The sequence below is a fragment of the Pleurodeles waltl genome, chromosome 10, assembly GCF_031143425.1.
Source record: "Pleurodeles waltl isolate 20211129_DDA chromosome 10, aPleWal1.hap1.20221129, whole genome shotgun sequence".
Classification (NCBI taxonomy): domain Eukaryota; kingdom Metazoa; phylum Chordata; class Amphibia; order Caudata; family Salamandridae; genus Pleurodeles; species Pleurodeles waltl.
The window spans coordinates 1,057,463,761-1,057,488,621 of NC_090449.1; positions in this window are offsets into that span (position 1 = coordinate 1,057,463,761).

The following is a 24,861-nucleotide window of genomic DNA, read 5'->3' on the forward strand; positions in this document are numbered from 1 at the left end:
GGCTCTTTTTCCTTAACAGGACACATAAAACAAATTTTATATCGTCTCTGCTTTTTATAGCAAGACGCCCTATCCTTGGGGCACCTAGGGCAGACCTTAGGGTGACATATAAGTTATAAAAAGGTAGTTTTGTACTTGGATGTTTAAAATCTCTTTTATTAAATTTAAAGAGCAACAATACAACATCGCCCACCTACAACCACTGGCCGGTGAGGGGGGAACTATGAGGGGGAGGAAAGAAGACACAACTAGGGGGGGAAGAAAAGGTGGTAAGCCCACTGTATGCATGCACTATGCTTCCCTAGTCTGTGAGTGTGCCTCAGGTGCGTTTTGTTGTCAGTTCTCTCGTGTTGATGGGGTGTCTTTTAATTTGTTTAATTTGTAAAGTACATTTAATTCCAAATTCAAATTTGGACACAGTTTGATTTTAAAACCAGCCTGCAAGGCAGGTCTGGGTTTAAAATTACACTGGACACCAAAGCAGTGCACACTTGAGTCCATTGAGTCCACTGGGGTCTCTAAGCCTGAACAGCTTACCAAATACTAGGGACTTACAGGTAGGTTGTCTTAGTCAATTAGAATTATACCAGTTGCCATATACCTTTAGAGGACAGAGCACTGGGTCTGAGCCTGGTAAGCAAAGCCCAGGGTCCTTTTCGAGTCAGTAACCACCAAACTCTGTCAACAAATGGCGGTAATTAGGGCATAGTAAAGGATGACTTTCCTACAAATGTGAAAAGAACAATTTTGGCTTTCCTTTTTATACATTACATGCATTTTCATACATATCAATTCGCAACTACGCTTGGAAATACTTGGAAATAGCTGAAAGTGGCAATATTATTAAACAGACAGGTAGAAATTGGAAATAATATGTTTAAATGGCTTTTAGTGAGCAAACAAAATGTGCTGGAAGTGTTTTTTAAACTTTAAACTTGCTGTTAATGGGTGTCTTTGCTGCTGGCGTTCTTCTTCCAGCTCTAAAGCATAAAAGTGCTTCCCATTTGCAGCTCAGTAAGCAATAGCATGTTTCATTTTGTCAATTTCTTTGAGCCTTATATAAAAAAGATTAAAAGTTAACCTCTTCGAGTCATTCTCACAAATGAAGGGGGTGTCGGCAGTGGGGTGGAGGTTTACAAACATTCTGGCCAGGTTACAGACATTCAGTCAGTGGCGGCTGCCGCAGATATTAGGCGAGCAGCAGGGGAAATGACAGTGGGGTCGGGAAGGTGGGGAAATAAATGTTTTTTAAAACTTACCATTCGTCGCCGCTGCTGTTCTCTCCTGATGGCTCGTTCGTCCTCCTTTCCTGTTCTGGTGTCCCAGCATCTGCTGGGACACCAGAAGAGGCTCCCCAGCAATCCTAGCGCTGCTTACATGTTAGACATAGCATGTAAGCAGCGTCAGGATTAGACTGAGCTGCAGTGAGTGCCACTCAGACACAACCCTGGGGCCTGTGCACTTTCTCCAGTCCGGGTGTGTACACAGCCGGACTGGAGAAATTTAAGTGTGCATGTGTGTTTTGAGAGCCATCTTAGGCCGTCCAAACACACATGCGCACTTAGTCAACACAAGTTCTCATCTCACCTCCCAAGGCCCAGCCCTACCCCTCTCTGCAGCAGCTGGATGAGCCAGCAGCAGAAAAATAAAACGATATGCAAATATTGGTTTATTTTTCTGCTGCTGACTCTTAGCCAGTGGGACGACGCTCCTCCGCCATTGCGGAGGAGCCGTCCCTGCATTCAGTGTTTGTAAATGCACCCGGCTCCAGTGCTGGGGCTCAAAGTGATACCTCTTAGCTTAGGGCTAAGGGAAACGGAGTCCCCTTTCTAAAAATAGTGGGAGGACTCTACATTCACGTTCATCCACGAACAGAGCCGGCTTTAGGGCAGGGCGACTGGTGCGACCGCACAGGGCGCTAGCCTGGAGGGGGGGGGGCACTGACCTCAGTGGGTTGCTGTGCTTAGCTTAACTTACAATTCAAAACACCTCCTGCAGAGCTCCTTATACGTTCAGCTTTCAGGCTGCAATGGAAATCTCAAGATAACTCTATGAATAATGTTCCTGCTAGAGAGAGGGATCTGAGTTTTGTCTAGTGGCAGTTTTGACCCGATATAAAGTAGTGCAGCGGGGGTACCAAAAACGACTGTTGCACCGGGCGGCACCAGTGCTAACTCCTGCTCTGCCCTCAACTTACGCCATGACCTCACTCCCCCAGTGGAGGTAGGAGATTTTCCTGGAATATGACTTCACAGTCTCGAGGGTCACCTGAGGCCTGACGTGAGGACTAGACATGTCACTGAGAAACGTCAGAGTGCAAGAGAGCCACAGGACCATGAGAGAGCTCCTGTGAATGATTTCCCTCTAAACTGAAACATGGATTCTGCATTTACCCACCTCTAGTGGGAGCCATGGTGTGTACCAAGCATCGTTGGATCTCCTTGTTTGCTTTTTGCAGCTGGGTGGCTCGTAAACTCCTTCTGTGTGAGGGATAAAGACCAGAGTACAGCGCCCAGCAAGATGGATGTGAGCCTTTATGATTGGTGAACACAGTGTGAGTTCCTCAATAGTAATATGCAAGGGAGGCACACGTATGCTTACCTAGTGAGGACAGTACAAGCGAGGATGCTTACACCAGCAATGAGTACACATGAGGCGGTGTGCAGACTAAATATCGAAGTCAGAATATCGAGACTACTAAATAATGAGGACAAAATATTGAAAAAAAAACATTGATATGTAAGTAAGTCTAGATTCTCTGTACCTAATTTCCACATATATGCAAGTATGTGGTACGTAGATGTGGTGTTAGGAGTACTAAGGGGTAGATTTAAGAGCCCCTAGCGCCTCCTTGCCCCACATTAGCATCATATTTATTTTTTTACGGTATTGTGGCCCAACAAGGCCAAAATCGCCACGACAAATTTACAAAGTGGCACAATGCATTCATTGCAGCACTTTGTAACCTTTTGTGCTACATTATGCCTACAGCAGGCATAATGAATGCAAAGGGGGCGTTCCCCTATTAGGGGGGCTGAAAAAATGGCGCAAAGAAATCTAAGAGATTTCTTTGCGTAATTTTTTTGCCACCTTTAATGCCTGCTTTGAGCAGGCATTAAAAGGAGGCACACCATGATTTACAATGGGCTTCAATGGGCTTTGCAAGATTAGCGTCAACATTTTTTACGCTATTCCTGCAAAGCTCCAAACTAGCGTCAAATATTTTGACGCTAATTCTCCTAACTACTGCCATGGTGCGCGAGTTCTTAGATACGGCACACACATGGTGGCATTGGGGGGGCGATAAGGAGCGCATGAAAAGTGGCGCTGCACTAGTTGCAGCGCCACTTTTCTTAAATCAGGACCTAAATCTATATCTCCCTCTATGCACTTAACTTTCGATATTTTGTCCCTCGATATTATGTCCTCGATACTCTTGTATACCGATATTCTTAATGTTGGTATTCAGTAGTGCAACCCAGGAGGGTGCACTTGGAACACACTTCCACGTGTGAATTAGCGTGTGTATCCACTCCTACAGAGGCTAGTGCAGATACTGGCATCTCCTACATGCAACTGGGTGTCCTCTAGAGAGGGAGAAGAGTGCGATAGTAATAATGAATATGCATTAAAACCAGCCAACAAATAAAAATCAGAAAAATAATTGCCTGCTAGAGAGACATCTGGCAGCTGAGTCTGTAAAGTCTCTCACCAGTGACATCATTTAATCTGTTTATATCAAAGGCTGGCTGGCAGACGGCTGCTTGAGGAAAAGCTATGTTTACAGTATTCTCATTCCAGCGCACTCCTTGATTAAAATAAGTGCAGGTTAGGAATCATACATCAGTGTGTGGTCACTGTACCTGGGCATTGGTTGGCACATCTCTTTGGTATTATTTTAAAACACCATTTTATAAAATTATGGTGTGGTAGGCCTGATCCTACAGCAAACACTGCAAGCTGTGCTTTAACAGAGTCTCAGGGTGGTGGGTGTTTGTGTTCTACTAAGCAGGATATGTTGGGTGGCTGTCCTGATGCACCCGAGGAAGGCTGGCACAATCAACCACACGCTGTAGTGTTAAAAATCTGCTTTAATGTGACAGGCCCCCACTTACAAAGCCACACCATTCTCAGCTGAGCCACAGAACTAATCCGAACAATTAACACATGCACAATAAATCCTATCCAATCTTTCCCAATCAACCACTCATTTGGGCCTACCTAACCCTTCCCATTCATACCTGCAGGTTCTGCCTGTATGATGACTGTGCAACTTCCTAGTGCATTAGCCCTCTTTGTCCTGCCACCCCCTATTCTTGAACCCTACCCCAGTAGGCACTCCTTGGTCAAGGGGACCCACCCTGTACCTTCCCTTCAAGAGAAAAACCCTCCTACAATCTTCAACCAACAACCACGGCGCAGTGGCGTTGTGAGGGCGTTGCAAGCCCTAGTGTAAACAAGGACAATGGGTCTTCCCTCCTAGGGTAAGAGGTAAAAGCAGCTCTTCTTAGGTTGCACTCAGTCCCTACACTCCTGTGTCCCTGCGCCAATGCACCTGCTGCACTAATGGTAAATATGCACTCTACCGCATCCAGGAAAGCCCTCCAGCAATGATTTTGTCCCCCACCCCAAGTCTTCCACATAAACTACAGCAACCAGCCCAACACCCCTCCACATTCTTCAGGTATGACAATTGTTATGTGCAAAATAAAGAGCAACCCTCGTCCTCTGGAATAGTTTCTGAACTCACTTTCTACAAATGCATCTCACCTCACATCGAGTTTCATCCTAACCTTATAGATTGCTGCTGGCTCGAAAGCCCCCTCTGTACTTTCTTGGGTAACAACTACATCCAAAGCATTACCTACCCAACAAAGAGACCCGACTTCTCCAAAATACCTCTACCTGTCACTTAGAAAAAGCAGAGCTGGTGCCTGTACCAAATCATTCCCCCCAAGTGAACCACTAACACATCTGGGGCCGTAGTACACTAAGTGCCCCGGGGGCACAACAGGCTTTTGTGCCTGTTTTGTGCATCCCCTGGGCACTTCCATATTACAGAAGGGGCCAAAGACGCCCCTTCTGTAATACAGATAGTGCAGGTGCACATGTAGTGCCAGCGCAATCACCAGAGAGCGTTTCCTCATTTGCACTGGGGAGTGGCCTCATGCAAATGAGGGAACCTCGTTACCTCTGTGCCAGCACCATATTGTAGACTCGGGCAAAAAGGCAAAGAAGCCATCAGAAGGCGCAATCACAGTCAGCCACAAAAAGGTGGCGCACTCTCTGCGGACACCCTGATGGCAGCCGTCTGGAGGGGGTGAAGGGGCTCCTATGGACCCCAAAGAAGTCCTCTCGCAGGTGGATGAAGTGACTCACCCGCCTGCAAGGGGATCGCTAGCCCCTCTTAAAAGTGCAGGCAGGTGCTGCCTGCACAGTCAAACACAGAGCGGCCGCTTCAAAGCTGCTCCATATTTCACTTGAATGTGCTGCCCCCAGCACAAGTACCTGGCTGCCAGGTGGGCAGCGCATTCAATGAAATATGCTGCACTCTCCTTGTTTGCACAGATGCACCTTTTGAAAGGTGTGCCCTATGCAAACAAAGAAAATGTGCTGTATTTTGTAATAAAGCCCCTGGTGCCCCATTTTATCCTGTAACTCACCAAATGCAAGCATCAACTGACCCCATCTCATACACCTTGCCACCCAAATGAACAACTTGCAACCAGGTTCTCCACTCATTTGGCCACCAGATGGTCAAAAATGAATAGAGATTACTTTTCTCTTTTCAAGTCTCTTCTCCCAGCTGTATCAAGGGAAACTGGTATGAAAGAGAGGTTATGAACACAATCCTAAGTCCAAAGCATACTGTTGCAAAGGCATCCTTTTGCCCTGTTCACCCCATTTATTTGCTTACAGGTGCTGATGGTAACTGACTCTGGCTGTGCTCTAGGCCCTGCTAGCTAGTCCCAGGCCAGTGCCATGTTAAAACACGCACATGTAGTAGAATACACTATGTATTAGGGTACCCTTACAATTGGCCTGACAGTCCCCATAAGTCCCTAGTAGCTAATAGGGCAAGGGGGTGCAATCCGCCTATAAGCCCCTACTATATAATAGGGCATGGAGATTAGACACTCAGCAGAATTTCCGCACTTATTTGTGTGCACATGGCAACCCCTTTAAGTCCCTAGTAGATAATACGGCAAGGGGGTGCCAACTACCTATAAGACGTTAGTAGATAATAGGGCATGGAAGATAGAGGCCCAGGCGATTTGCTGCCCTTTGCATGTGGGCACTTCTGTCATTTTTAAATGCAGCCTGACTATGCAGACTGCATTTGAATGAAAATGGTGTCCCAATTCAATGTTGGTGCTATGGGCAGTTAGAAAGTGACAATCTACATTATGTTTACATATTAGGTAACCCCAGGATATCCCCTAGGTTTCACAGGGATGGGGGCCATGTAACTATAAGCAGGGTCCTTATAAAAGATGTTTTATAAACCCTAGTGAGGGAAACTGCTCATTGTAGATACTGGTCTCCATTGGCTAACATTGCCATATTGTATTTGATTGTAAATATTGTCAGGAAAGGCATAGAAATGTCATGCCAGTGCCCAAAAGATTTGTTTTGATTCACTTTGCCATTGGTGAATTTATAATAACTTGTACAGAAAATAAATTATGAGTCTTTTTTTCTCTGCGCCAAAATCCAGCATTCTGGAGGTCCCTGATTAGTCAGTGCTAACGGGATTAGCAAGGCTGCTCTGATTAGGTGATAAGTGGCTGTCCAGGGGAGAGCCTGTCTGCTGAAGGAAGCTCTGCAGCTGCACAGGAATGCCAGAGCAGGGGGAGGGTTAATAAACCATCCAGCCTCAAAGGAGAGCACGACAGGCATGGTATGCCAAGTCATCTGACCCCACATCCTGTGCCCCTCAGACAAATACTAGGCTTAAGGAAGGAATTTGCAGATGGCAGGAGGAGGAGGGCTATGGAAATGAGCCACAATGGGAGTTGGTTTAGTTAGCTCTGCCTGCTCTGCTGAAATTTCAGCCATCATGGATTTTGGAAGAATGGTGCTTTCTGGGACAGGAATATGGCACATTGGAGGAAGAGGCCACGCACTTGTGTGTCACCCCAAATTCTATTAGTCAGGGGTGCCGCCCCTTCCTCATGCCCCTGCTCTCAGTTCTGCTGCCTGAAACTACAAGAGAATGAAGGACTGTCCTGCGGAAATCTGGATCTGCACCCTTGGCCTGCATGTCTGAGTGGACTGTGCCTACTGCACATCTGGTACTACAGCCCTGGAGACTGTGTCTTGCTTCAAGGACTAAGGAGTGGACTCTCTGCAGTTACAGGTTAACAGAGCTTCACCTGCATCATCTCCAGCAAGAGCCTCCAGCCTGGTGTGCACCCAGGGGACTTTTAAGGATTTGGCCAGATGCATTGTGGGAATTGTGGTCCCAACCTCTCAAGGAACATCCAGGAGATTCCAGACCCTTGTAGTTGTGTTTTGGACCCTTTGCACCTGCAAGAAGGACTTTAGTAAGCATCTCCTGAAGTTTGGAGAAGTTTGAAGAACTTTTGTGAAAAAGGTCCAGGAGGTGACCGACTCGACTGGGAAGTCAGGTCGGTGAACGATCACCGCAACCCGGCCTGGATTTCAAGATAGTCCCGCTGAAAAGCTCCAGAGGTCCAACTTCCAGGATTTGACCGGGAGCTTACTGAAAGTCAAGCCGGTGAACCCTCACTGAATTCAGCCTGGTAAAGAGCAGCGAAGGCCCTTGGAAGAAAAAGCTCCAGAAAAGTTTCTAAGTGTGAAGGTAAAATTTTGACCAAGGCCTCCCACTTAATGTATCCGGCTCTCGGCTCCATTGCGGTCAGCCTCAACCTTTGACCTTGTCCTGGTCTACCGCAACCAGATGTCCCGATTTGGTGCTTTGTGTTTCTAAGCACTAGAAAGTGTTTTTTCTTTAAACAATCAAATCCCTGGTTCCCTACATTGGAATTTTGTTGTTTTGCTGTATATTTACCCATAAAAATATAACCTATTTTTATAAATTGGTGTGGAATTTTTATTGTGTCTTACTTATTTACTGTATTGGTGTTTTTGAACACTTTACACTCTTGTCTCCTAAGTGAGGCCTGCCTGCTTGGTTACAGCTACCAAGGGTTGAGCAAGGGGCTAATTTATTGAGAACTTTACTGACCCTGTATTGTGTTAGTGGCCTTTTTGCCAGTGGTAGGTGCATACTTACCACTACCAATTACCTACTTTCCAACATTTCATACACTGTTCCTTGAAGGTGTAGAGATCACTGTGGTCTCTCTATGCTCTAGTGCTCCATTTCCTCAAGCTTCTCTGGCACATCTCCTCAAAGAGTTATTCCTATTGTCACTGCCTGGAGCCTCATAACTAGTGCTAAATTTGAGTCAGAGGTTTCCAGTGGGGGGCACGGCACTTATCTTTCTGCAACAGCAATTACTGCAAGCAAAAAGACATATGGGAAAGACGGAGCAAAGAAAGACGGAAAAGCTTCTCAAAGGGAGAAAGCAGAAAGCTGCAAGAGTGAGCTGAAGGGGCAAGGAGCAGCTGTAAATGGATTAAAGAGGCCCAAAATCACTTTAAGATTATGCTTCCTTAGTATCCTGTACTTGCACATTTAAATGCAGCAGCCGTGTGTTTCAGAGGAGAGCTTTGGGCACCGGCACATTTTTATTTCAAATGAATCACTGCTTATAACTGGAGACAACTAGCACCATGAAAGATCTTGTCCATGTTCTCTGTATTTGCTGCCTCTATTATGTATGTGCAGTAGGGCAACCTTCCCAAAGGCACCACTGGCTGTACAATCAAGGGGTCATCCACCACCAAAAAAGACAATAGACCAAATGTAAAAATGTAGGCTTGTGGCACACTTTGGCACCTGCTTTGCTACAATATGACTCTTTAAAAAGTTTTTCCCCTGGCTTCTTTCCACCTCCAGAAATCCCTTAGTACAGGCACTTATCACTAGTCTTTTGGACTATGGGAATACACTGTTGGTAGCAGCTAATGACACCTCGCTGGCGAAATTGGAAATTGTGCACAAGTCAGTTAATTTGTAATCTTCCCACTTGGTCTTCTCCTGTCCCCATTCCAAAAACCCTGCATTGGCTTCTTATCAGGAAGTGGCCAATTTTTGAGTTATGTTGCCTGACACCCAGGGCACTAGACAAGGCCTTCCGGCCTTTCTCCATGCTAGACTCTGCCATTACCAGCCCACCTGACTGCTCAGGTCTGCTAATAAAGCCTTTTTGCAGTCTCCACGTATGTGTACACCCAGATTCGGTGGCAGATCCTTCTCCCATATGGCCCCTTTTCATTGGAACAGACTTCCTTTTCATATCTATACCTGCCTGGAGTTCACTAAATTTAAGAAATTGTTAAAAACATGGATGTCTTAATATGCCCAGTTCCTGAACAGCGAAGCGCCGAGATACTCTTTTAGGAGTAAATTGTGCAATATGCCAAGTACAAATAACATAGCACAACATAGCATAACATAACATAGGGTTTCTGGTGCACAATAATTTTTGGTGGTGGCTTTGTATGGAAGACCACCATCTAAACCATTGTGAACTTGTACAGACAGCCCAGAAAGTATTGCTTACATACTGGGGGAAACATCCAGCAGTTGTCCTGTGTACAGTGACAATGTACTCCCAGCATTTGGGTTAATTCCCAGCCTGTACTCAAGCAGGGTGGGAATACTAACACAGGGCATTATTCCCCATGAGGCGCCCCCGCCATGCCGGCAGTAGCTGCCTCAGGGGGTAAACAACTCCTGTTGTGGTAGCAAACTTTAAACCGGAGGAGCTTCCTCTGGCATTGTGGTGCAAGAAGTTCCTCGATCACTCTACCAGCTGGTTTGCACTTAAATGATCCTCTTGCTAATAAAACCAACTATTGATGAGCTGCTTGCAGGTGAACATCGCTTTGCCTGTTCATCCATGCCGTCTCCTGCCACCGCTAGAAACCTCTCAGCAGGCAAAGCCCAGCTCCCCATGAAACCTTAAACTTATATCCTTTACTTCTCTGACTTGTTTGACTCTACAAACAGAACCACAGGCTTGTTCTCCAGTCTCTTTTCAACCTCCATCCCTGCCCAGGCTGGTCTACCGCTCTGCTGTGAGTAAGGGTCTGAAATAACCCTAAGGGACCTCAATAAAGTCATATTGGTTGAGATCACACCACAACTGTAGCAGGTGAAGTGCCCCATGGGCTTACCATGGAATATGAGTGAGTGAACATGGAATTGAAATTTCACTTGTAGAGCTGTGGCACTAGGGATCAGCTAAAGGACCCATCAATTCTAGCAGATCCTGCCCTCATGAGCAGCAGCCTCAACAAGCCATAGTACCGCTTGCCAGTTCAGGTGTGAACGGCTGAGAACTTTCCACAGGCCTCCAAAAGTGCAAATAACATGTGCCACAATGTGACCCTGGCAGTGTAAGGACCGCTTCCTTACTGGTGTGAGAGAGTAAGTTTGGAGACCAGGTCTGAGTTTAATGTCTCTCCGACTGACGCAGTTAGCATTCTTAGGAAATTGGAACATTATGGCTCTGCGAGGAAGGAACAGGTTCTTAGGTTTGCCTAAGATTGTGGATGAGTGGCAGTCCCTGCAGGCGCGGGGCTCACGAGATGCGACCACGGTAAGAATTAAGGAAAGAAGAGTCTTCTGGAACTTCCTGGTGAGTTGAGATTGCATGTAGAGAGGAGCTGCCAGGGAGAGATCCCTGATGGGTCCCAGTCCTGTGCTGCAGCACAGGGAGCAGGGAAAGGAATATCTCCTATGGGAGTGCCCATGCATGGATGGGACTAGTCAACGGATTGACCAGAGCCCTTGGAAAACAATGAGCTGGACAGTTTCACAAAAGAATAGGTCTACTCTACCCGTGGATAAATTCTCCAGGGCCACTATGGTCTTGAGAGCGTCTTTATAAACAGAGACAGACAGAGGATGAAAAGGAGTTTGAGCAAAACGTAGGCTCCTAAGTCTTAGTGAGTGAAAAACGTGATGCTGATCCCTAGTGTTGGGGCATACAACCTCACAGCATGAGAAGGTGAACAGGATCTGAGGGGTTGTTTGCAACAGGCCCTGCTCCCGACATCACTCTCACCAATGTACTGGCACATGTTCTCCAGGCAGAGATTCTAGGCATGTTACACAACCCAGCAGATCCTTGGGGGATATAGTCAGGATAGACCTGAACACCTTCTCATATGTCCCTGCCTTGATCTCCATGCTGAACTAGCGCAGTTCCCAGAGGCAGACCCTCCAAGGGTGTCACTAGGGAGGATAAAGGGGACCCTATCTCTAAACAAGTAACATAACCTGAGATATCTCCTTGCCCAGAGATAGCAGAGGGCTGCAAGGGCAAAGGAGGAGTGTACATTGCGCCATATATGTCTTCATAAATTAGTGTGTTTTGTTTAATGCATATGACAGCTCTTCAGATGCACTGCACAATAATCTAAAGACAGAAACCCCTTTTCAATTGTTAGATGGACAGCAAATCAGATTGGCGAAAACAGCATGTTGTTTCTGAAATTCTGATAGCCTGCTTTACAACCAATCATAATTGGTCTCTGTGTTTAGACTATTTTTATTGGCTACTAGGCAGAGAATGTGATTAGCTGGGTCAGCCACACCTCCCTGGACTGGCCTGTGTGATGAAAGCACAAGTCGTCCTGCGCAAGTGGTCCAGGAAGCGGGGATTTGAAGCAGCCTGTGTCCTTCAGTGGAAGAATGTGGACACCTGCTGTCATTTTCCTAGCTGTGAATGCAGGAGGGAATCCCAAAATGGCGGATTTGCAGTGACTGCCATTACCTCTGACACAGGAGTAGATAGTAAACGAATATTCTGCGCGCTGTGCTCTCGCTGTAACTCTTGCTACCATGCAGGATCACTGCAGAGGTGGGCATGACATATTGTCCCAACACAAGGGCACTTACCAAGTCAAATGTTTAAACTAACGAGCTCATCCCTTAACAAGCCACCCCCTGGGGAGAATCCAGCACCCCGCGCCCTGGAGTTTGCTCTGCGAGCTCATAGCTTTCTATTTCCACTTCTGAGCTGCATGGGTAGGTTGACTGTGTTAATAATAAAAAAAAGCAATAATATTTAATTAATTCTGGCTGAACACACATGGTTTAATATACTTGGCACTGTCGCTCCATCACATGATACGATAATTTAATGGATTTTTTTTTATTTAAATTGCTGGCAAGTTTATGAAATTATACAGCAAATAGGCCATGCACTTGGGTGTAATTGACTGCGTAAAATGTGTTTTATACTATACTGTTGGCAAATTAGCCCATCGCTGTCAGAGAATCAATTATCTTCAGTCTTCGGTGCACACAATGCAGCAAGTACTGTGTTTGTCAAATTTCCCAGTTGCCAGAGGAATGGCTTCGCTGCACAGGGAGCTCTCGAGGCACTTTGCATTCTGCTTCGTATTCTGTCAGGATCCTGGGAGGGAACCATCTTGCTTCGGAGACAGACCAACTCTACACTTATCGCGCTCAAGCGACTCTTGATAGGCTGGGCATACAATGGTGCGAGGATCAAGTGGTTGTCACAGGCTGTAACAAGAGAATCTGGAAGCCATTACCTCAACAGATGAACTTTCAGTGCCTTGTATACAGTACGACAGCAGTCAATGTAACATTCACCGAAGAGATCTGGTGGAGCACAATGGCCAATCGTTCAGATCCCAGCAACAGGTTTCCTGGTGTTGATGAAACAAGAAGCTTAGAGCTGAGGGTAACAGAAACACCTCTTGTTAACAGTAGTACAAAATGCCAGACCTTAGATTTTAGTCAGTATAAAAGCAACAAATCATAAATATTAAGTTTGCAGGACTTTAGATCAAGAAATGTGGACAATAGCTGAGACGGCTAGCGTTTTGGGCTAGTGAGATCCTTGTCTTGTTCAAGGTTAAGGAGAAGAGCTGTTGAGTGGATCATGGATCAGGAACAGTACCTTGGGCCGTCCTTCAGCGAGAGTCAGTGGAAGGCTGCTGATACCTTTCGAAGGATGCCAGTCAGAACGTTGAACGACCAACAGAGAAGGACACTCATCAAAAGCTGTGAACAACCTTCAAGAACTCTTTGTATTTGAGTCCTTCTCAAATTTCAGTAGAACCTTGGGAACTCCTTAGAGCCTTCCAGTCATCAACTCAAAAACAACTATACTACCTTGGGGACAAGCTGTACATCTCACTGGCCTCTCCATACTGTTCTGCACATCGCTCGTATGACTTTTGTTGGGGAGAGCCTAGAGGGAACGATAAGAAAGTTGCCTTCTACGAAGGAGGATCTAGATCGTTCCCCCCACCTACATTGGAGACGTTTCCCCTTTCTGCAAAGGTCTTGCTGATAAGTGAACAAGTCATCATAAACCTCATCGTGGACATGGTCTGACCTCACCAGCCTCAAAACTCACCACTACCCAACCTCTCCTTTGTTCTTTCTCAAAATATATTGAATTATGTTATATACTCACCCCTGAGCTACACAGACATCTCTGTAGCGTACTGTAACCACGCGCATCTGCCACCTACCTCCGCTCTTCTGTGGCGCCTCATCTATGCTACACAAATATCTATAATAAATTTTTTGAAAGATGACTGGGAAGGTCTAGGAGTGGTGTCCATTTTCAAGACCCCTGGACACCTGCAAAGCAGCATGTTTATTTATTCTTTTAAATCACTGTCCCATAACTTGTCACCGCGTGACTGACAAGGTTTCCTATAAGGGACTGTGTGGCAAAACCATGTCACTCGGTGTGTATCAGTGATTTACCATACAGGGTATTGTAGCCAACATTAATCCTTAGCAAGAGATTCATCATGTTTAGCCTGATAAATTAAGATATGCAAATTATTTGGATTATTCGTGGTGTATATATGTTATTTTAAAATTTTGCTTTATGATATGTTTTATTTTGTTCCATCCCTTTTTTTTTTTTTTTTTAGAATAGTCTATACACCATTTTTATTTTGTTTTGTTTTCTTTGCAGCGGTGGTGTTATTCTTCAAATAAGTCACTTTATGTTAAGTAGGTGCCTCTGTGAACGCATATTGATCTGCAGCTTGCTTGGTTGTCAGTGGGACATGGGATAAAAAGTTGTTTTCAGAGCTCTTCTGATCCCAACATGTAACTTGAGGTCCTTGATAAAGCCAGTGAGTTGGGACCAAAATTGTGGCACAAATACAGAGGTGTGACCAGAGCAACATGACTGCCTGAAGGATCCATACGGTGACTGACGTCACAATACATGGCACGCGTCATCAAACAAAGCAACATTCTAGTTTGCCCATTGTTGGTGATTGGTAGAGAGGCAGGACTGCTAGAGAGGATGGCTGATGGGACACTGATCTGGGTGTTCTGGAGGCTAGAAGCTGTTTGCACCTGAGAAAGCCCGACTCATGTGGGAAACACAGCGAGTGGGATACAGCGCTTTACAGCGAATGGGTTTCTTCCCCGAAGCCAGTGAAGAGTTCTAGACCCAGAGCGGCTCTGTGAAATAGTTGAGCTGTAATAGGGGTCTTTGCGCTCTGTTGTGGATCCTCCGAGCCACACCTAGTAGTTAATGCAACAACTCTATATAAAGTGTCACAGTAGCAGGGGTGGCGTGTACCATTTGAAAGTGGTGCGGCGGGTGAAGTGCCCCACCACTTCAGAAAAAAATAAATGAAAACACCACAAGGTAAACCACCTGTCCCTCCAAAGGCCCAAATAAAACCACAATACTAATCAATCAAAAATTTTTATAGAGCGCACTACTCACCCGTGAGGGTCTCAAGGCGCTTAGGTGGGGTCAAGGGGGGGTGCAGGGAGGGTCACTGTTCGAACAACCATGTCTTGAGGTTCTTTCTGAAGAGCAGGAGGTCTTTGGTTTTGCGGAGGTTGGTGGGGAGGGTGTTCCAGGTTTTGGGGGTGAGGTAGGAGAAGGACCTGCCTCCTGTGGTGGTGTATTGGATGCGGGGGACTGTGGCTAGGGCGAGGTCGGCTGATCGGAGGTTGCGGGTGGGAGTGTGGAAGTTCACTCTGTCATTGAGGTAGGTTGGGCCGGTGTTGTGGAGGGATTTGTGTGTGTGGATGAGGATCTTGAATGTGATTCTCTTGTCTATGGGGAGCCAGTGAACAACAAAATAAACACAACCACTACACTTACATGCCTCATATACTTACATGCACTACACACTTACATGCATTACACACATATGCATTACACATTTAAAATAAAAAAAGGCACTTACCCACGGGCTATGCATCCTCCTCTGTGCACTTCTTCTCTGATGCCCGAAGAGCTGCCCGAACCAATCCAGATGCTTCTCTCATGCTGTAAAGCAGCATGAGAGAAATGCCTCGATTGGATGGAGCAGCCTCGCTGCACACTCCTTCAGGCCCTTAAGGGCCTGTGCTTGGTCTCCACCCAGCTGTCTCAAGACAGCTGATTGGAGAGCTTCAAAGTGTGCATGTCACTTTGACCGGAGCAAAACAGTGGGCCAAAGTGAGATGCGCACTTGTCATTGCTCCAGTCCTCTGCTGACAATCAGCAGCAGAGGAGCCGCCCAGCATGTCTCTGGGCTGGTGCACGCTGCCAGTAAAAATAAAATAGCAATTAAATCTTTTTACTGCCATTTTATTTTTGTCTGTGCGGCTTGCAGCGGGCAGGGTGGTGATGCTCCCCTGCCCTCAAGAACAAACTGTCGCTGCACTGTAGTTGACAAGGTAACAAGCAGCTGTTAGGATAATTTAAAAAACATAAATAGATATAAAACGGCTGAAAATCTGATATTCACTTTTAAGACGCCTGTTAAAAGGTCTAAGAATACTACATTTATACTTACCTATATGCACTTACCGTCTCAATATTTTGGTCCTCAATATTTTGGCTATGATATTTTGGTTGCACGGTGTTTCTGTAGTTGATGCTTTGATATACCATGGATGACACTGACACACATCAGGCCTCAGCCACAGCCTCTCACTTTCGATCATAGGGTTGGAGAAGCAGTGATGCCCTGACATGGCGTGTTCATATTACTTTGATGGAGCAGGTTTTCATACTATTGTAAACCTAGGGATATAATGGGCGTGAGACACTCTGGGTGTAGCCTGAGCTGAGGGTCAAACAGACAAAGTGATGCTTGTGCATAAAAGGTGCCCTTCAGCTCTCCTTTTCCTCTGCAGCCTCCTCTCAATGTGGAAAGACCAACACCTCCGAATGAAAGAAACCGAGGCTAGAGACTAACATAATGAGGAGCCGTTGTCATGTGCCTCCTGCACACATCAGACCTGTGAACTCACACAGTGCCGCTGAGTGACACGCGATATTGACTCCCCTCACATGGTCTCCAGGTTATGAGCCAATATCACACAGTGGCAGCGGTTTTCAGCTCATTTTTTGGAGGCTTTAAACTGCCAATGTCCATTAATGGGTGTGAAAATATCCCAGGACATCGGCAGTAGCCTGAGCAACCATGTTTTTTTTTTAGGAGGGGGTTTGGGGCTGGGGGGGGGGGTCAAAAGTGCCTCTTAGGTGCTTCCTGACATGAGGCCAAGTCCCCTCCAAGGCCCGCCCCCTCAGCACACTGTGAGGCTTTTGGTGAAGTTGGCAGGTCTGACACATGGTTACATAATGGTCACTTCTGAAATGGAAACAATGCTGTGTCAAGACTGCCTCGAGGAGGGGAGAGATTTCCTTATCTTTGGGTAAGTTACTCGGCACCGAGCAGAGTATAGATCCCTAAGGGAAGATCATATCAACTATTGGCCTCCAGTCACTGTCACACTTCTTTGCACTTCTCAGGTGGGGTTCACTTGCACAACCCAAGATTTAGGTGGAACCACAAGAACATGGGAGGATCATCCCTGCGCATGTTCAGAAGATTAGTCATGCATCGCCATTTATTGATCCAATATTGATATTTAATGCATAGCAAGAATTTCTTACACTCATGGATTGAGCTGCGCCTGCCCAGGATGAGGAAGACTGAGTGATACTACCTTAATCAATCAATCCGTTTTTGTAGAATGCAACTACTCACCCGTGAGGGTCTCAGGGCGCTGGGGTGGGAGGACAGACATAGCCTCATCCGAAGAGCCACGTCTTGAGGTTCTTCCTGAAGATGGTGAACAGTGGGCTTTGTCTGATGTGCATGGGTAGGTTGTTCCAGCTCTTTGCTTCGAGGTAGGTGAAGGACTTTCCTCCGGCGGTGTTTTTCCATATGCGTGGGATGGTGGTCAGTGCTACTGTGCATGAACCACTAGGGCTGAGAGAGAGGTGTACAATACCTGCATTTTTGTATCTGGTTTTCCGTAAGATTGCCTTCTTTAAATTTGCTTCCTGCTATGTTACAGGTTGTGTCTATGCTTTTCTGAGTACGGCACTCAGCTGTCTTGTAAGTATGTACCTTGGGAGATACATGAGGAGGGTTTCTGGACCAGCACACCAAAATGGAATTGTATATCAAGGAGAGGTGGGCAGAGCTCGCAGAGTTACTACCCATCACTGCATACCCTAGCAGCACACCTAGTCTGTGAGTGCATCTAAATTGTTATTCAGTCTGACACTGTCTGACACCCTTTCATCACAGGCACTACATAGAGCACTTTACCACAGCCCCATACAGTCCTCGGTGTGTCGCTCTCACCCCTTATGTACAAACTAGTTGCTGGCATCCCCTCCATTCTGTCACAAAATATGTGCCAACACTCCCGATTTAAGCGGCTTACTCACAACTTAGATTTTGCCTCTTTAAAAATTCTCCCCTTCAATTCAAGTTGATTTTTTCAGTCTCCCTCTTGTTAGTTCTCTACATCCACACACTCACTCACCAGCTCCTGGCAGCCATCTCCTTCAAGCCGGCTCTTCGGACAAAGGGTTCCATTTGTTGCCAGTTCCTTGTTCCACTTCCCCCAGGTGAGCATGTGACCCCTCATGGAACTGAGGTTATTGGAACCCCTCCTCTTCCAGTCACATGCTACCTTCCATTCACATTTGTTGCTGATGTGTATATTGGGTGCAACTAATGTAAAACTAGGGGTGGGTGAGCGGTGTGTTGGTGAACTCCGCTCCGCCGGGGGCTTGCAGAGTTTCTTTTGCCGAACTCCATGCTCTGCTTGGAGTGCGGAGTGCCAAAACTCTGCCAAATCCACCAGCGGAGCTGAGTTCACCACCCACCACTAATATCAAGTCTCCAAGGTCTAGTAATGAAGAGACCTGGAAGTGTGCCCACTCCTGTAGAGATTATCATTAGACAGATCCACACATAGAGTAGTGCTCCCTTACTGAGGTCTATAGTGTTCCATGAGGCAAGCCTCGAGACTCTGCTGAGATGTGTGTTTCAGGCCAGGTCATGGAACCAGACTGGGGCCCAGATTTAGCAAGGGCTCACATTGTTCTTAGGTGACGCAAGTCGTCACAAGGCAATTTCAGTTCTTGTCCGAAATTTAATAAGTCACGCAAAGCTTGTTTGCATGGCTTTGCATGGTTTAGTAAATACAAAGTACCACAAGGCTGCATAGCGTCACCCTGCATTGGAAGGCGTTCCATGCATGGATCACGGGTGTTTACATGCAGCCACTGTTGGAGTGAGGCGCAAACCCAGATTTACTAAAGCTAGTAAACCTCGGAATGCCTAAAATTGTTGGGTCTCACAAACTCAGGAGTAACAAGGAGAAACATTGTTATTTCGCCTCATTACTTCCTTTTTCAATGTGTGATGCATTTGGCATCACACATAGAAAAAGGAACATGCCTTCAAGGATTGTTTTTGTGCAGGAAGGTGTCATTTCCTGCACATTTTATTTTCTGCACAAAGACGATCCTGTTTGTAACCCTTGCAGCATGGTGCAAGAGTGTCTACGATGGCGCTAGGCAGCACGTATTGCACCAGCGCAAGGAGGGAGCAGGAGTGCGTCATATCCTGGTAGACATGGCACATTTCTGCTCTCTCCAATTCATGCAATGCAGCGGAGCCTTTTTGCTTGCTTCTCTGCATTCTGTGAAACCTCAGTAAATGCACCCCGCAGTCTGAAAGAAGTGTACTTGGATATCTCTAGAGTGTACATAGTTTGTAGGGGTATTACAAGTTACTCACACGTCATCAGCAGCTTATTATTCACTGGAAGCCCTGGGCATGTGATGCAGAAGTGCAGGCTGTGAAAGAGATGCCAGAATGAGAGTGTGCATCTCTCAGACACAGATAATGGCACATAAGGACATTACAGAGTGCTGTAGTATTCTAGGAGGTATATCTCTAGTGAGAGGGAGAAGAGGACATTTTCCGGCCACTACACCTTCCTTGTCGTCAGGCAGGACTGAAGATGGCACTGAAGGCCAGGTGTTGTAGATGCAACAGAGGCTGTCTAAAGCTATGTAATAAAGATCAGATATTAACGAAACAAAGGCCGAGATGGTCAGAACAGTTCAGAGCGGATCCAAAGAGAACAATGTAAGCACCGCTTCAGTGCGACACCTAAGTGAAAGAGAACTGAAAACTGCAGCACCCACAAAGGAACTGGCAGTGGGTGAAACACCCACAGAGAAGCCCACCACTGAGGCACAAGGAAGTAGACGATGAAGCTTGAATGATTTAGGAATTGTCTGTTTCTGCTCTGGTCAATTTGGGATGCTTATCCTGAGCGATTTCAGAATCCTGCCCATGCACGGTGAGGATCAGTTGTGCACCTATGAATTTCCACATAGGGTCAGAGCTCAAGGAAGAGGGAATGCCATGGAGATCAAAAGGTTTGAGGCAGATATGGAGCTGGTGAGCTCCAAGTTAATACAATTAGAAATTTGCACTGCACAGAATCCTCTAGAGCTGGGGTCTCCAACCTTTTCTGTAATAAGAGCTACCTATGTTCAGTGAAACTCATTGAGAGCTACTAATATTATCAATGTTGTAACTCTGACCAGACCAGGCAAGATGACATTAGTAACGTCCACATGCAAGATCGCTACCAGTGATCAGGCTTGGTTCCTGCAGCAATCTAAACAAGACTTTATGCCAGAGGTATCAAGCAGTTTTGCATTCGCAAATGGTGCGCATGCCCGTTTGCGAATGCAAAAATGCCTTTCAGTATTTATGAAAGGCATTCAAGAGGCAAATTTAAGGAATCGCTAAAATAGCGTTTCCTTAAATTTGCGAGCCCGTTTAGAGAATCGCAAATTGCGATTCTCTAAATAAGAAATCGCAAATAAGGAATCCTTATTTGCGATTTCTAAACCACATGTAACAAGCAATTCCTTAATGCGAATTTGACATTAAGGAATCACTATTACCACCAAGTATAACTTGGTGGTAACCATGTGCAAATTTTAAAAATGCATTTTTAAAATTGACATATAACGCACACATGGCCCTTGGGCATGAGTGCGCCTTACATGTCCTGAAAAAACTTCTTGGGGTGCAGCAGAGGGGGCCTTAGGCCCCCAGCACCCTGGGGTTTGCATTTCCCAAATTTGCGAATTCCAGTTACGAATTCACAATTTGGGAAATGCAAAAAAATCGCAAATATGGGCCTACAGACCTATAGGTGCGAATGGGGCCGGAAACGCAATTTGCGATTCGGTAATAGCAGTTGTGATTTTTAAGAAATCGCTATTACCGAATCGCAAATATGAAACATTGCATTTTGCGATTCAGAAATAGCGATTTCTTAAAAATCGCTATTTCTGAAGCGAAAAATGCCTTTTTAGATACATCTGGCCCTTTGTTAATATGGAATGCCTTTACATGGTAATACATAACAGCCACAACAGCAAATACGTCTGGCACCAAGTATATAACATTTGTAAAAAGTCTCCAAAATGTCACAATGTATCGCTCAAATATCAGCTTTAAATATATTTTGGAAATTCAGCCACTTTTCTCCAAATACCAGTTATAAATTCTGAAATTAAACACATTTTTTGTTTCAAATATACATCTCTGTTTTGTTATACCTTCATTAATTCAACCAAGAAAACGTTTCTACATTTAGTAGGCTGGGCTGCACATAAGAGAGCTACTTACGGGTAGCTGGAGAGCTACCAGTAGCTCACAAGCTACTTGTTGAAGAAGCCTGCTCTAGGGCTTTGCAAAAGTTACAGCTGAGATGATCCAGTAGTTTAGGAGCAGCAAAGCCTCAAAGAACTACATTGATGTTCATCCCCACATCAACAATTGCTGAAATAGACCATGATTCACTTACTCTGAGCCCTGAACTTGTGGGCGAGGGAGGAGAAGCCAGAAGTTGATGCTGATGATCTCCACCCTAGCTGCACCAAGTATGACAAGAGAAGAAAGATCCTACATGAGCACCATGCAGGAGACAGGCCTGGGGTGAAACACTTCAATTATATGTATGCAAACCTTCCCTGACGCGCCTGGACCGTGTGACATAGCCATCAACCAAGAGGAGACAATAGATGTGAAAACAGATGCATGTGGAGTTGTATGGAGTATATCACAACCCTGGAGTACTCTAACACAGGGTCTAGGAAGTGTGCCCACTCCTGTATAGGTCCACACCAACCTGGACCTCCCTAGGGGGTGTATAGTGCACCTGTGGCTAATGAGAACCACACCCCGGCAACACAATCTATAGCAAAAGCCTTCAAGTTTCAGAGACTGACACACTAAGCAGCAGAGTTATTAACAGATTACACTAAATTTGCATCGCAAAAGTGATGCATACTTGCTCAAAGTGTTGTTTTGGTTTTGTTTGAAGCACAAGTTCCGATTTGCATCAAGAGTAGCCCTAAAGTAACACAAAGTAGCCCTTTGTGCTACTTTGCATCAAGAGAGTATTCCATGGGTAGTACATAAGGATTTTGATGCAAAGCCTTATCTACTAAAACAGGTAGACAGGATTTTGTGCCAAAAATATACTCCTCCTCCAGACAAGGAGAACATTTGGCAAAAGTTTTATTTCTCAAAACCTTTCCAGCTTTGCATGTGTTCTGCACTGTACTGCACACATACAAAGTGGGAAAATACATCCCAGTACAGTATTTTGTACTCTAAAGGTACAGGTAAAAATCCTATGCTTGACATCATGTAGACGCCCCTGGACTGTTGTGTAAGGGTGTGTGCGTTGGCGCAAGGCAACCTAAAGTGTGCCAGCACAGGAGCACAGACAAGCAGCGCCACGTCTTGATAGATATAGCGCTGCTCTGCTCTCTCCCTTTCTCACTACTTTTGTGACTGCGCTGCATGAAAACATAGTAAATATGCCTCGGAAACACACCCGAGACCTATCTGTCCACTGAGAAAAACCGTTGTGTTAGCTTTAGTACTTAATAATAATGTGACTTACCTTCACCACTGGTACCTTTCTCCAACTAGAAGTCAATACCTTGTTTCCTCCGAGACTCCTGGCATCCATCTCCACCCTGTCACCATCCCAACCCATCCAAAATTGTTTATTGTATATATTTATCATATCAATGCATCTCATTGTAGCCCTTCTTCTTTACTCATTGCCTTCCATACCTTTTACCATACACCTGGATGTAACCAGGTGAGCTGTTATGCAGCCCTGGTTACTGGACAGAGCCTTTAGCAGGAGAGGTAGAGATGCAGTCAAACAAACCAGCTTGTTTCTCAAGTTTAAAGTGTGAGTGGGGCCAGGCCTCACTGTGATTCATTTCGTGCTTGGCTTTACCATACTTACAGTCTCTCAATGTTCTATTTGCTTTATCACTGATATAACATATATTGGAAAAGTATGAAGCTAAGTTTGCTGACCTGCATGCAATGTAGTCATTCCAAGTGAGAAGTCCCAGAGATTCCTGCCTTTGGGAATGAATGTCCTCCTCAGTGCAGACTGGCAGGTCTAAGAAGCCATCAAATATGTTCAGAAAGAACAGTGTGGTCACTCAACAAGGCAGGCTGTTTCTCATTTTTCTTTCTTTATTGTGATATTTTATAGAGCAACTGTGAGATTTTATTTTTTTGCCTTAGCGTAACTGTGATGGCTCCATCCATCTTTCTGCTCAGTTGTAGCCGTGCGTTCAGTTTGTGCCAATGTAATCCTCATTTCCATGTCTTGCTCATGAAGTGAGAAATGTATGATTATCCTGCTCAATGTCCATGGTTTTACATTTCTGCATCTGTTTGAAGGCCATCTGCATACTTTGACATAACTTCAGACTCTTGTCTCTTTGTAACTCCTTTGGCAGTTTCATCACATGATCTCCACCGGAGCACAATGGACCAAAATATGAGCAAAGTGGGGTATATGTCTGAGCCTCTTGTGACACAACGGCGGTGCAAACCTTGAACTCATATCCTCAAGCCATCCAAAGCCACTTTGTGTGGCTTTGAATGTCCGCATAGATATGGAGTAAGGCAAGACAGCGCAAGGGAGGCGCTCCCTGGGTGTTGCAGTGGGTGTTCCCACACAGCACCCATGCATTTTGATGCATCCCCAGATTTACAAGAGCTTGTAAACCTGCAGAAGTGCCAAAACCTTATGCCTCCCCAGAGGCGACGCAACAAGGAGCAATATCTTTATTACTCCTCGTTGTCTCCTCTTTGCCTCCCAGGATTGTTTTTATGCAGGAAGGTGTCCCTTCCTGTTCACAAACAATCCTGCCTACAACACACACACCCTTGCGCCATGGTGCTGGGGTGCCTGCATTGGCGGTAGGCAGCCAAAACAACATTATCACAGTGGGAAAGGACAGGAATGCGTTGTATTGCATAGAAACGGCACATTCCAGCCCTTTCCCGTTGACATAGGGAAGCACAGCAAGGTGACCTAGGGGTGCACGAAACGTCTGTAATTACTGCTAACTTAATTACTTAAAGTTCCCAAAAATGTATGCAACATGTGTCTCCCTGCTCTTCTGCAAAAAAGGTGTGATGAATCAGTCCACATCAAAAATAACCCAAAACTGTATAGCACACAATGAGTTTGCATGAATATTTTTATCAGGAAGTGGCATTGTGACTGTAGCTGCTCCTTCCTAACTGTGATCCCTAACCCATCCAACCCCATATATCACATTCCTGTCAACCTCTCACATTTTTTCAGCTTTCGTTTCACTTTTTGTCTCTTTTTCAAGCCCCTGTGCTTTTATTTTAATTTCCTCCATTTGTCTCACTTGTTTGTTTGTTATTCCCGCACCCCGACAATTATGACAGAGGCAAACAGTGTGCCATAGGACGAAGAAGCTGAACCCCTCCAATGCTGCACTTGGGCACCATGGCCACCACACCCGACATTTTTTCAGAGGTTTTTACAGTGGTATTTTGCGTTCATCACCACCTCCCCCTCATGTTAACAGCAGGAGGCAGGTCTGGCAGGGGCTGCAGTTTAGTGAAGAGGACCATGCACTGGAAGAGAGTGGCACGCACCGCAGCAGCAAGTCTCCCACAGCCAGTAGGAAGGCCTTCTTCACATGCTGGGCTTTGAGGTGGCGGAGACAGGTAAGTGATGTTTAAAATGTTTTCATTTTGTGGTTATTACTTTTTTAGCTGGTAATATTTACATCATAGGTAAGTTTAACTGATTATATATACATAATAATGTCTGACACACATTTGTGTGTGGGCAGGTGAACATGCACAGGGGCAGGAGGTTATCTTGGAGTATGATCACTCACTACACTTTTGTTGGCTAAGAAACTCCCCTCATCCACAGTTGTGTCTTCTGGAACCTTATAATTTCTGGCTAAGATATGTTTATTCATTTTAATTATCATCAGTCTCTCCACTCTTTGAGGAGAAATACTGGTCCTTCTCTCTGTGAAAGTTCCCCCAGCTGCACTAAATGCATGCTTTGAAAATACACTGGCCATAGGA